Here is a 15,057-nt window from a genome sequence, read left to right as displayed (position 1 = left end):
TATCAACAGGTGCATGGATAAACAAAGTGTGGCATATCCATACAATGGAAAACTACTGAGTAGTAAAAAGCAATGAGCTACTGATACACAGTATAACATAGATGCATCTGATAATAATTATGCTGAGTGAAAGAAGCCGGATAAATATGAGTATATACTGTGAGATTCCATTTATATAAAATTCTCGGAAATTGAAATGAATGTATCCTGTCATAAAGGAGATCATTGTTTGGCTGATTGGGTGGGGTGGGGAGAGAGGGAGGGATGAGAAGAGATTACAAAGGCTTAAGAGGGTGATGGTTATGTTTGTTATCTTGATTGCAAGATATATATGCAATCTGTGAATGGTTTCACAGATACATACATATATGCATATGTCAAAGCTTATCAACTGTATACTTTAAATACGTGCATTTTACTCAGTCAATTTTACCTCAATAAAGTACTAAAAAAAAAAAATCTAAATAAATCAGAAGTTCACATAGCTAGCATGATCAGCAATACAGTCCCAGAGCTCAAAATTCTTGCCTGGGTGTACACCAGTTGCAGTTGATAATGTCAGACGAGTGAGAATCTTATTAAAATGTTTAGAAGTTCAACCATTCCCCTTTGGACACAGTCTTTTATATACAAAAGGCTTGAGCAGTATATTAATCTGGATATGTTCAGGGAACCATCTCATGTGGCCGGTTTTACTCCATCTGTCTCATAGTTAAACAGTATGTACTGTGAAAGTACAGATCTGTAAACTTGAATGTGAACTCAGTCTTAACTGATCACCGTTACCCTTCCCAGACAATCAAAACCTGGTCCAAGCACATGACTGAACTTAGTGCCAGTTGTCCAGAACAAGAGTCAAATTAATTGGAAATTTTTGTGAATCATTCTAGTAAGTCCTTGTATCAACTTTATTAGGGTCCATCCCTGTATTTCCTGTTCTGAAACAAACTTTTAGGAAATCAGACGTTGTTATCACAAAATTTAAGTCAAAAGACCACCTAGGAGGTTAAGTAAGTGGCAAATCTAGGATTTGAAACTGGCTCTAAAGCCTTCATTCTTTCCACAATACCGTTCAGCCACTCAAACCTGTCAGAAGAAAGTTTTGCTAATAACAGTAATTTCCAACTGGTTTTCTCTAACTTCTTCCTTTAGGAAGAACATCCAAAATAGATAAACACTTTTTAAAAATAGATAAACACAATATTTTTCCTATTGTTAATTTGGATTTTTTATTAATATTAATTTTTTACCTAAATTTCCTACCGTTGTGAAATTATTAGAATGAGAAAATCAAAGGATTATATTTTCTTACTGATACTATGCTAAAAAGTTTAATTCTAATGTTCTTTTAAAAAAAACCTCACCTAGCTTTTTAAAATTAAACACTATTTTAAAAATTGAAGGATAGTTGATTTACAATATTAGTTTCCAGTATACAACATAGTGATTCATTATTTTTATAGATTATACTTAATTTAAAGTTATTATAAAACAATGGCTATATCTTCCTGTGCTGTAAATATATCCTTGTTGCTTATCTATTTTATACATAGTAGTTTGTATCTCTTAATCCTATATCCTACCTTGCCCTTCCTTCCTTCTTCTCCCACTAGTAACCACTAGTTTGTTCTCCTTATCTGTGAGTCTTTCTGTTTTATCATATTCATTCACCTTTTTTATTTTTTATATACCATATATAAGTGATATCATACAGTATTTATCTTTATACCACATCTTTAGCCATTCATCTGTTGATGGACACTTAGGTTGCTCTCATATCTTGGCTATTATAAATAATGCTGCTATGAATATTGAGGTGCAGTGAATGTATCTTTTCGAATTAGTGTTTTTATTTTCTCCTTATTTGTATACTCAGGAATGGAATTGCTAGATCATATGGTAGTTCTATTTTTAGTTTTGTTAGGAATCTCCATACTGTTTTCCACAGTGACTGCACCAATTTACATTCTTACCAGCAGTGCACAAGGGTTCCTTTTTCTCCCCATCCTGGCCAACATTTGTTATTTGTAGACTTTTCAATGATAGCCATCCTGACAGGTGCAAGGTGATGTCTCATTGTGGTTTTCATTTGCATTTCTCTAATGATTAGCGTTGTTGAGCATCTTTTCATGTGCCTGTTAGCTACGTGTATGTCTTCTTTGGAAAAATGTCTATTCAGGGCTTCTGCCCACTTTTTAATTGGGTTGTTTGTTTTTTTGATATTGAGTTGTATGAGCTATTTATATATTTTAGATATTAATCCCTTATTGGTCATATCATTTGCAAATAATTCCTCCCATTCAGTATGTTGTCTATTCATTTTGTCAGTGGTTTCCTTTGCTGTACAAAATCTTTTAAGTTTAATTAGACCCCACTTGTTTATTTTTGCTTTTGTTTCCTTTGCCTTAGGAGACAGATTCAACAAAATATTGCTACGATTTATGTCCAAAGGTGTTCTGCCTATGTTTTATTCTAGGAGTTTTATGGTTTCTGGTCTTATATTTAGGTCTTTAATCCATTTTGAGTTTATTTTTGTATACAGTAGGAGGATGTGTTCTAATCTGATGATTTTACATGTGGCTGTCCAGTTTTCCCAGCACCACTTATTGAAGACACTGTCTTTTCTCCATTGTATATTCTTGTCTCCTTTTGTCCTAGATTTATTGACCATAGGTGCATGGGTTAAATTAAACCTTTTATTTTGTAATAATTGTAGATTCACATGCAGTTGTAAGAAATACTTCAGAGAAATATTTAGCTTTTTAAACCTTACAATTTCAATAAAAACTTAATATAGCTGAAATAGTGTTGGATAGAGAACTTGTAGTACACAGCATCATCTCTCTCCACTAGCCCTCTGAACTCTATGTCCACTAATAATAGATTCTTTGTGGTTCCCTGACTTCTTCATGAATTCTCCCACCTCTTGGTTTTACGTGGCATTCCCTGTGTCTAGAAGCCCCATCCCACATACATGTCTCTAATTAACTTATATTTGTCCTATAGGTCGAGCTTTCAACTTCCTTTCCTCTAATTGTCTTCCTTGACACGACTCTGCAAGATTAGGCTTTTCTTCTAGGTATTTTCATAGTACCCACAACTTATTCCTGTCACAGGGACTTACTCCATGCTATAATAATTGCCTGTTTATTTGCCTGTGTTTTTCTAGATTGCATGATAATTGAGAAAGGGATTGTCTCTTATTCATCCTTGTATTCCCAATGACTGTTAACTCTTTGAAGGCAAAATATTCTACTTATTTTCTCTAGTGTCCAGAACAATGCTTGTTACATACAGGAACTCAGTAAATGTTGGAGGGTGGATGAGAAATTATGGAGCAGAGATGAATAGACAATTATATTTTAATTGAATAGTAGTTCCGCTGAATAAACACAGTCTGTAAGAAAAACAGAAACCAGACTAGAGTGTATAGTGGTTGCTGTATGGATCTGGCTTATTAGGAAAGCCTTAGTTCTTAAAAGGTTATTTTAACTGCCCAGAGACATGGTATAGGAAGTCTTAGAGGAGGTTTGAAGAAATACTTTTTGTGAAAAGAAAAAAACTATAGGTGAAATAATATTGGATATAGAACTTCTAGTATACAGCATCATTTCTCTCCACTAGCCCTCTGAACTCTGTGTTCACTAATAATATATTCTTTGTGGTTCCCTGACTTCTGCATGAATTCTCTAGAAAGAAAAAACTATGCATATGATTTTTAAAAAGTTTAATTGGCTAGAGTAGAGATTAGTGGTGAAATATTTTCAGAAAACAAGTTCTTTTGGGTTGAGTAAAGTAATAGAGTGCCTATACTAAAATAGATTTAAATATGTATTTGATGAACATTTTATGTAAGTATGCTAATACTTTAGTTCAACTTTAGTTACACCAAGTTCATGTAAAAAGGAACTGTTCTCTCCTGTCATTAATTTCTGAAGAAAGGTAGGAGATTAATAATATGGTGCATAATTAACATCTCTAGACCTCATATTAAGTAAAATAGCATAATATTTTATTTCTTGAAATAGCCAAAAAGAATGAAGGATTTAATATTCTTCACCTTCTGTGGGTGACTTTTTGAAATGCATACAAAAGGAGCTTCATGTAGTCCATGTATATAAATACATAAATTTGTTAGTGAAGTGAGAAGTGTACATTTCTCTTAAATTTTAGTGCTTCTGGAAGATTTTTATTAGCAATATTCTATATATGGTTCAACAGAGATGGGGAATGTTCATCATAGTTTCCATGTTTCTCTTTGCCTGTTCCTTTCTCATTTGATAACTGCAAAGTTGTATCTACAGAAGAAGAACCCTTGTAAATTTACAAAAATCTGATGTCTAATCTTTTTTTTTTTAATTTTTATTTATTTATTTATTTATTTATGGCTGTGTTGGGTCTTCGTTTCTGTGCGAGGGCTTTCTCTAGTTGTGGCAAGCGGGGGCCACTCTTCATCGCGGTGCGCGGGCCTCTCACTATCGCGGCCTCTCTTGTTGCGGAGCACAGGCTCCAGACGCGCAGGCTCAGTAATTGTGGCTCACGGGCCCAGTTGCTCCGCGGCATGTGGGATCTTCCCAGACCAGGGCTCGAACCCATGTCCCCTGTATTGGCAGGCAGATTCTCAACCACTGCACCACCAGGGAAGCCCCCTGATGTCTAATCTTGAACTATACCTTTCTGTCTCTTCTACTCATTAGGGACAAAAATATAAATATTTGTCAAACTCATAGCACCACCATTTTCAAGTGTCATTTTTGCCAGCCGTTTATTTTTTGAAGTAATTTTACCCTCTAAGATCAGTAGTGTTTGATTTTCCTCTATTTTTTGAAAGAATTGTTGATGTTCTAGAAAAATGGGTTTCAAATAATGTTGGTAGTCATTAGAAGGAAATGATATTTTCAATTGACAATACTCTTATAAACCATGTTATTTCTTAGGTGTATGAACTTTCAAAATCTCAAATCTCATTTTTTCAAGTAAGCAATGGAGGTTTAAAAAAAATCTTAGATCATGGTATTTAGAGTCATAGGAATCTGGTAAAGAAAGCAAAAACAAAAAAAAAAACCAAAACAAAACAAAAAAGAAAGCAAAGATAACATTTGGATCATGTTCTTGTAAGATTCATGTCACTTAATAGATATGTTAAAAATTGGTATTTAGACCTTCACTGTTTGCTTTTTCTGTGTGAATTTGAACATATGATAAATACAAGGTAGTGTTCTTGTTAAGTGTTTTGTTGGAGAAATAAAATGTATATTCCAAAATAGATGTATATTAGAATGCATTCAAAATCTGATATAAAACTAAACCTGTGAGATTAATTCTGTTGTACAAAGTTACTAATCAGTTAGGATGATCAAATCATTTGCATGTAATGTTTTGCTGATAGCATCAGAATTTTAAGGTGACTGAAATGATTTTCAGTGTGCTTCAGTAAGCCATGTGAAAATACCAAAAAGCATACTTACATTAGTTGTTAAGGAAAATCCCAAAGCAAAATACTTACTTAAATTAGAGAGTTTAGGTCTTGGTTCATATATAAGTTTGAATGCATTTTAGTACTTGATATTTGCCAGTAGTGTGAGTTTATAGAGGTCCCAAAGCCTAACAAATATGTGAGAATTGAAATAATATGGGAATGGAAAAAAAACTGAGAGGTATTTTTAAAAAAGAAATAAGGAAAAATAATAACAAGTTAGTTGTGTCTGGAACCTAATGAAAAAACCCATTCCAGTTGAAAATTAGGCAGTGTGTTTTTAAGAGATTTTTAAAAAGTCAAAAGAGAATCCCAACTGTTAGCACTTGATTATGATGAATGTTTTTGAGTTCATTAACTTTTAAAACAGTTTGTTTCTGAAGTTTAGGAATCTAAAATTCTATTTATTATAAGACATGTTCTAATTTTACAGATGTTGAAATGTGGAGAGAGAATGCGTGTCTAAGAATCAGTAAAATACAAGGCTATTGTTTACAAGCAGAACAAGGTAGAAAAACTTGTCTAAAGTGATAAAAAGTGGTTAACAGTCTAGATGTGAATCGAGTTCTAGTCTGGCTTTAGAATTCTTTCTTTCAGCCACTAAAATACAGTGCCTCACCTATTGACATCTTTGTATGTCAGTACATAAGATATACAAAAAAAAACCCCAAACCAAAAAACTGTACTTCATGGCATTCCATTGAATAGATGTGCTGTAGTTTATTTAACCATTTCCCTACTGCTGTATATTTAGTTTGTGTCCAGCTCTTTGCTGTTATATAAGCAGTGCTACAGTAAACATCCTAATACATGTGTATACATGTGTATTTATCTGGTGGATAACAGGAAGTAAAAGGGCTGTGTCAAAGAGTATTCATGTTTCAAATTTTGATAGAAACTATAAAGCTGCCATATCGGCTTTGGCCATTGGGAGTTCTTTCAGATTGGTTCCTGTGTCCTTCTGACATGCCTCAGCCTTTTTTTCCCTCTCTCTCAAGTACTTCCTTACCTTCTGTCACTATAATGTACTCCAGGCTCATCTTCTATTTTTCCTGCCCCAGTCCTAAAATTTCTCCAGCTCAGCCATTTCTCCAATGATCCCTGGTTCCTTCCATTGACAAATTATATTTAGAAACTATGCTGTTGGCTGTAGGTATGCTTGCTGCTACCGGGGTGTCACTTTGATAGGGCCTCTCAGTTGACAGCCCTAGAAAATATATGTGTACATACATCTCTAATTATTTCTGCATCTAGCTATTCTGTATCTGCATACATATTAAAGCAAATGAGTTTGTACTGATGTCTCCAACTGTAATCCAGCACCACAGGGTTCATTCCAGCCTTTCTCCCTTGCTTATTTGTAAATTCGTTCTCTGACCTTGAGGAACCTCGTTTCCATTACTACAGTTTGTCTATTTGTTCAACCTGAATTCAGTGCATGTAAACTAGTTTCAGAGTTATTAACTTCCGTCCCCATAAGAAAACACACCAACAAGACTACTATGTTTATGTACAGTTCTTTTTATCTTCAGCTCAGTAGTATCAAGTTAAAATACCGTTTTCCAAAGTTACTTAGGTCAGTTTTATTTTTTCTCATCATCTCCAGGGATATTATTTTATATCACTTTTAATCATTTTTTTAATTTATTTTTTTAACATCTTTATTGAGGTATAATTGCTTTACATTGTTGTGTTAGTTTCTGCTGTATAACAAAGTGAATCAGCTATATGTGTACATATATCCCCATATCCCCTCCCTATATTTTTTTTAACATCTTTATTGGAGTATAATTGCTTTACAATGGTGTGTTAGTTTTTGCTTTATAACAAAGTGAATCAGCTATACATATACATATATCCCCATATCTCCTCCCACCCTCCCTATCCCACCCCTCTAAGGGGACACAATGCATGGAGCTGATCTCCCTGTGCCATGAGGCTGCTTCCCACTAGCTATCTGTTTTACATTTGGTAGCGTATATATGTCCATACCACTCTCTCACTTCGTCCCAGCTTACCCTTCCCTCTCCCCGTGTCCTCAAGTCCATTCTCTACATCTGTGTCTTTATTCCTGTCCTGCCTCTAGGTTCTTCAGAACCGTTTTTTTTTTTTTTTTTTAGATTCCATATATATGTGTTAGCATACAGTTATTTGTTTTTCTCTTTCTGACTTCACGCTGTACGACAGACTCTAGGTCCATCCACCTCACTACAAATAACTCAATTTCGTTTCTTTTTATGGCTGAGAAATATTCCATTGTATATATGTGCCACATTTTCTTCATCCATTCATCTGTCGATGGGCACTTAGGTTGCTTCCATGTCTTGGCTATTGTAAATAGAGCTGCAGTAAACATTGTGGTACATGACTCTTATTGAATTATGGTTTTTTCAGAGTATATGCCTAGTAGTGGGATTGCTGGGTCGTATGGTAGTTCTATTTTTAGTTTTTTAAGGAACCTCCATACTGTTCTCCATAGTGGCTGTATCAATTTACATTCCCACCAACAGTGCAAGAGGGTTCCCTTTTCTCCACACCCTCTCCAGCATTTATTGTTTCTAGATTTTTTGATGATGGCCATTCTGACCGGTGTGAGGTGATACCTCACTGTAGTATTGATTTGAATTTCTCTAAGGATTAGTGATGTTGAGCATTCTTTCATGTGTTTGTTGGCAATCTGTATATCTTCTTTGGAGAAATGTCTATTTAGGTCTTCTGCCCATTTTTGGATTGGGTTTTTTGTTTTTTTGATATTGAGCTGCATGAGCTGCTTGTATATTTTGGAGATTAATCCTGTGTCAGTTGCTTCATTTGCAAATATTTTCGCCCATTCTGAGGTTGTCTTTTCATCCTGTTTATGGTTTCCTGTGCTGTGCAAAAGCTTTTAAGTTTCATTAGGTCCCATTTGTTTATTTTTGTTTTTATTTCCATATCTCTAGGAGGTGGGTCAAAAAGGATCTTGCTGTGATTTATGTCATAGAGTGTTCTGCCTATGTTTTGCTCTAAGAGTTTTATAGTGTCTGGCCTTACATTTAGGTCTTTAATCCATCTTGAGTTTCTTTTTGTGTATGGTGTTAGGGAGTGTTCTAATTTCATTCTTTTACATGCATCTGTCCAGTTTTCCCAGACTGCTTATTGAAGAGGCTGTCTTTTCTCCATTGTATATTCTTTTTTTTTTTTTTTTTTATAGTTTTTAATACTTTATTTATTTAATTTATTTATTTATGACTGTGTTGGGTCTCTTAGTTTTCGTGTGAGGGCTTTCTCTAGTTGCGGCAAGTGGGGGCCACTCTTCATCGCGGTGCGGGGGCCGCTCTTCATCGCGGTGCGCGGGCCTTTCACTATCGCGGCCCCTCCCGTTGCGGGGCACAGGCTCCAGACGCGCAGGCTCAGTAGTTGTGGCTCACGGGCCCAGTTGCTCCGTGGCATGTGGGATCTTCCCAGACCAGGGCTCGAACCCGTGTCCCCTGCATTGGCAGGCAGATTCTCAGCCACTGCGCCACCAGGGAAGCCCCCTCCATTGTATATTCTTGCCTGCTTTGTCAAAGATAAGGTGAACATATGTGCATGGGTTTACCTCTGAGCTTTCTATCCTGTTCCATTGGTCTATATTTCTGTTTTAGTGCCAGTACCATACTGTCTTGATTACTGTAGCTTTGTAGTATAGTCTGAAGTCAGGGAGCCTGATTCCTCCAGCTCCATTTTTCTTTCTCAAGATTGCTTTGGCGCTTCGAGGTCTTTTGTGTTTCCATACAAATTGTGAAATTTTTTGTTCTAGTTCTGTGAAAAATGCCATTGGTAGTTTGATAGGGATTGCATTAAATTTGTAGATTGCTTTGAGTAGTATAGTCATTTTCACAGTGTTGATTCTTTCAATCCAAGAACATGGTATATCTCTCTATCTGTTTGTATCATCTTTAATTTCTTTCATCAGTGTCTTATAGTTTTCTGCATACATGTCTTTTGTCTCCTTAGGTAGGTTTATTCCTAGGTATTTTATTCTTTTTGTTGCAATGGTAAATGGGAGTGTTTTCTTAATTTCTCTTTCAGATTTTTCATCGTTAGTGTATAGGAATGCAAGAGCTTTCTGTGCATTAACTTTGTATCACTTTTAATCATTGATTATTAAAATTATGGGGGTGTATAAAATAATGATATATTGTATGGTAACCTGACATATTGGCAGGAAAATAAATAGATAAGAAACCTTTTGTAGCTTTTATTTCAAATAATATTTTAACGTAGATCTATGATAAAAAAGATTTCAAGGAAATATGGATATTCATTTGTTTTTCCGAGTAGTTCTCTTTAAAATGGAATTATTGGGCTTCCCTGATGGCGCAGTGGTTGAGAATCTGCCTGCCAATGCAGGGGACACGGGTTCGAGCCCTGGTCTGGGAAGATCCCACATGCCGCGGAGCAACTGGGCCCGTGAGCCACCGTTACTGAGCCTGTGCGTCTGGAGCCTGTGCTCTGCAACAAGAGAGGCCGTGATAGTGAGAGGCCCGCGCACCGCGATGAAGAGTGGCCCCCACTTGCCGCAACTGGAGAAAGCCCTCGCACAGAAACGAAGACCCAACACAGCCATAAATAAATAAATGAATAAATAAATAAAAATTTTAAAAAAAATGGAATTATTTTCTCATACATACTATCTTTAATACATTTAAAAGTTCAGATACACCCAATTGTAATAATTTTTTTCTAAGATAGGAAAATAATGTAATTAGATAAGGTTATTATTTCATTGGTTTATAGAACTATAAGGATGAAGGAATCTATTCTGTTTATTTATTTGTTCATTTTACCTTATTTAATCTTCGCTAGCCTATCATGAATGAGGGAATATTATTAGTAAAAGCTAAGGGTAAGAAAAACAAGTTAGAAGAATAATGAAGTTACACAGTGTTCTGTTTGCACATATTTTTAATTAATGGGAAGTCATTTCCTAATCCAGCTAGGGAATTTTGTTTAGCTTCATTGTTCTATAGTTTTGAAAATCTCATAGTGTTCCTGCTAGAGGTTTATTAAAAAGTGAGCCAAATCTAAATAAGTCACAGTAGTTAATTCATCAGTCTCTTAACCAAAATCTAATTTTTTTACTTTATATATTTCTGTTTGTTTAAAGTGGTGTTTTCAACAGCAAATAAAAATTTGCACATGAAATATAAACTCTGGAATATCATTGAGTATCAGTGTGGGAAACAGGTTTGTCCTTTCGTTTACTTGTTTAGTACTTTTACTTAAAAAAATTCTATTACTGTCATGCTAAATCATTTTTAAACAAATCACCTTCCTGAAGTCGCATTTTAATATTTACTGAACTGTTGTTACTGGACCAGATTCCTTATCCTTTTCTTACTTTTAAGAGTAGCTCCCATAATAGAGACAGGAAACATATTTGGAGCTGTGCAGTATTTTGTGATTCAGAGTACTTATGGAGAGCTGTGCTATTGTATAAAATTTTTATTTTCATAACTATCACTAAGTATCTGAGTACAGAAACTGCTTTTCTATTTGCTGTCTTCTTCATAAATCTTAGGTACTTTTCTGTCAGTTAATGAGATCCTATTCCAGGGTACTTTCCTTAGTGGTGAGGAAAAAGGGATAGAAAGAATTAGAAGGTAAAGCTCCTCCTTTCTGCCCTGGGAGGGGAGTGTGAATGGTTGGCTTGTCTGCTTGTTTACTTGCGTATGTATTTATAAAGCAAAATTATATTCAGCACCTCTTATGTGCCAGGCCCTTTCTTAGGTACCATAAACACAAATATGCGGAAAAAGCAAGGTTTCTTTTCTCTAGTTGCACAGTCGAATTGGAGGAGACAAATATGTAAATATAATTACAGTACAGTGTGTCAAGAACTTGATAGTAGGTATTTTGGAAGAAGAGAAATATCATGTGTCCTGGCAAGGGAAGTTATGGAATGTTTCCTGTAGAAGAGGTGTTACCCTCCTAAGGAATGTGTTGAGTCACCCAGAGAGAGTAGCAAAGAGAAGGAAGGACGCTTCTGTAAAGGGCAAAGTGGGAGCACAGTCTCAAGAGAAAAAGCATCATGTATGTAAGGATGATCAGGGTCCTTAGAAAATAAGGTACAAGTAGTAAAAGGGCAAGAAAAGACACTAGTGAGTAAGATAGGGCCTAGATTGGGGATGAGTATTTAATGCCATCCTTGGTATTAATACCTGGCATTATGTAATGGAAAGATCCTTTCCATTTTTTACTGTGTTAAAATACATATGACATAATATTTACCATTATAACCATTTTAAGTGTATATTTTCAAGTGTTCAACTATCTTATTGTTTAGATAGCAGAAGAAGATCTCATTTTGAAATATACAAAGCTCTGTGATTCCTTTAAGACCAAAGTGAAAGTTTACACAGTGTATCAGTTACATGTTGCCGCGATAATTCTGTGTAACAACCAACTGGAAGCATTTTAGTAGCACATAATCTTAGTAGTATATAATAAGTTTATTGCTTACAGAGTCAGGTGGGTGTTGGCTAGGCAGCTCTGCTGGTCTTGGCTGGGCTCACTCTTATAACTGGTGTAGACTGGCTCTTGGATGGTCACCGACATGATTAAGCTCTTCCACTTCTCATTCTCCTGTAGGCTATCCCAGTCATACTCTCATGATGATGGCAGACGTGTAAGAGGAAGCAAGCGAGTATAATTGTATGAGCACTTTTCAAGTGCTCCGTCTAGGGCTGCGTGTTCCCCACTATAGAGGAAAGACCTTTCTGTGTACTCTGCTCAATAACCTATGAATCATGAGATTTTCTAGTCTGGCTGGTGGGAACAGGCCCATACCCAACCCTGTGTGTCTGCAGGTACCATTGTCACTCTTCTTTTTAGATGACTTTGGTGTCTAATATTCCTTAAACATAGTATGAAAAGCAATAACCATAAAGTAAAAGGTTGATAAATTATACTTCATTGATTTTAAGAACGTCTAGTCATTAAAAGACATTAGTAGAGTTAAAATGTACTTTACAGTTAGAAGATGTTTGTAATACATAATATAAAGAATAGTACAAATCACTAAGAAAGAGGCAGAAAACCCAATATTATAAAAATTGGAGCCAACACATACACATAGGTTTTACTTAAGTGAAAAAAACAAAACTTAAAGCTCACACACACACACCAGTAGGAAAAGTCACTCACCTAGTTAGGGTCAGAGTAGAGACTACTATTGAGGTCACTTAAATTTTTAAAAACTTTTGTTTTACTTGTAGCTTAGTCAACTTTCTGGCTTTTGAAATTATAAATTGCACAGCATAGATGTGCAAGTTTGAACATTATCAGCATTAAAAATGTTATTAACTCTATATTTGTAAAGCATTTTACAGTTTACAGAGTGATTTACCATACTCATATTCATTTGATCTTTCTCATATCTCTACCAAGGCACAACAGATACTATAGAAAACTAAGACTCACAGAAGTTATATTGCTTGGCCAGAGTCATAAAGATGTATTTGGTGACCCTAGCATTAGAACTCTTTTATCTTCTCATGCCCAATCTAATGCCTTTTCCACTTCACATGGATTCCTTTCCAAAAACGCTCATAAACCTCTTATGTTCAAGATAATGTCAGATTCTAAGGATGTCAGGATACAAGTCAGCCCACCTTCAATGGTGTGACAGGCGAGTAGTAGAAATTACTAAACCAAGATTCCTCCAGAATCCTAGGCTGGCGTCGAATTTGAGGTCATTCATAGTAACGATCACCTTTGTTTCACTGGTTCCTGCTCCTGCCTCATAGGGTCTGACCATGGTCACCAGTAAATCTTCCACCATTGGCGATTGCTGAAAATACTCAAATGGTGTTCTATGTGAGCTCTGGAAACAGTGTAATCAGCTACCCAGATTTAATTCTTACTTACAACTCTGAAGTTCTGTTTCTGGACCAAGCTTGTGTCTATTTTCTTTCCTTTTGAGTAGTTTATTGTTTTTTCTTCAGAGGTCTCTAAGCTTCTTATATACACGTATTTCTGTTGGGTCTTTTAAAGATGTCCCATTTAAGATACGCATCTACATTTCTTCTTTTGTAAGTAGATGAAAGGAAAAATACAAAATATCCACAATGAGAAACTCTTTATTCCCATCAGATTAACAAATATTTAAAAATGTCTGATGATATCAAATGTTGGAGATGCAATGGAACAAGTGGAACTCTTATTCGCTGCTGAAGGGTGTATAAAATATTACTACTTTGGAACACAGTTTGCCATTATTTCATGAGGAAAGCATAACCCAATACTTTGATATCAGTTTTACTCCTAGATACGTACTCTGGTGAAACTCCTGCACTTCTGTACTAGGACACACAAATGTTTATTAGTTTGCTTATAATAGCAAACAACTCTAAACAGCTCAAATGTTTCAGTGAATATGTAAATTGTGGCAAACTCACATACAGGGATACTGTAAGACAGAAATGAAAATGAATGAACTGCAGCTATAGGAATAAATATGGATGGATGAATCCTGAAATATAATGTTGTTAAAAAGACAAGTCACAGATGAATATAAACCTTTTTTATAAAGTTCAAAAAGGCAAAATTGAACAATGTGTTATTTAGGATACCCAAAACTAAGAGAATAATAAAAAATTAAGACTACTGGTTATCTTGGAGGAGGTCAAGTTTATTAGGAGAGGTTTCACTGTTTTACTAAGGATATTCTTTTTCTTTTTTTAAACTGAGGTATAGTTGATTTACAGTATTATGTAATTTCAGGTATATATCATAGTCACTTACAATTTTAAAAGGTTATACTCCATATATAGTTATTATAAAATATTGGCTATATTCTCTTTGTTGTATAATATATCTTTGTAGCTTATTTATTTTATACATAGTAGTTTGTATCTTTTACCATACCCGTATCTTTTCCCTCTCTCCTTCCTGCTTCCCACTGGTAACCACTAGTTGGTTCTCTTTATCTGTGAGTCTATTTCTTTTTTGTTGTATTCACTAGTTTGTTTTATTTTTTAGATTCCACATATAAGTAATATCCCACAGTATTTGTCTCTCTCTGTCTGACTTAACTTCACTAAGCATAATACCCTCCAAGTCCATCCATGTTATTGCAAATGGCAAAATTTCCCTCTTTTTTATGGCTGAGTAGTATTCCGTGTGTGTGTGTGTGTGTGTGTGTGTGTGTGTGTGTGTCTGTGTGTGTGTGTGTCTGTGTATACCATATATATATATAATCTCACATCTTCTTTATCCATTCACCTGTTGATGGGCACTTAGGTTGCGTTCATATCTAGACTATTGTAAATAGTGCTGCTATGAACATTGGAGTGCATGTATCTTTTTGAACTAATGTTTTTGTTTTCTTTGGCTGTATACCCAGGAGTAGAATTGCTGGATCATACAGTAATTCTATTTTTAGTTTTTTGAGGAACCTCCATACCAGTTTCCACAGTGACTGCACTAAGGACATTCTTAACTGAAATTAGATGTATAGATGGATCTATCTGTCTATCTCTATCTGTCTATTTCTCTGTATTTCTGTGAGTGTGTGGAGCATACTAGGAGGGGTATCCTGAAAGTGTCAATCATTTTGG

General features: G+C 35.2%; 1 protein-coding gene across 1 annotated transcript in view; it reads left to right on the top strand.

Annotated features, from left to right (window-relative positions):
• Positions 1-15,057, top strand: part of DTWD2 (DTW domain containing 2) — a 127,180-nt gene that overhangs the window by 87,550 nt on the left and 24,573 nt on the right. The gene's annotated exons all lie outside the window — the stretch shown is intronic.

This window comes from Balaenoptera acutorostrata, chromosome 2 (genome assembly GCF_949987535.1).
Source record: "Balaenoptera acutorostrata chromosome 2, mBalAcu1.1, whole genome shotgun sequence".
Taxonomy (NCBI): Eukaryota; Metazoa; Chordata; class Mammalia; order Artiodactyla; family Balaenopteridae; genus Balaenoptera; species Balaenoptera acutorostrata.
The sequence above is the reverse complement of the archived record's forward strand: the minus strand, read 5'-3'. Positions and strand labels throughout refer to the sequence as shown.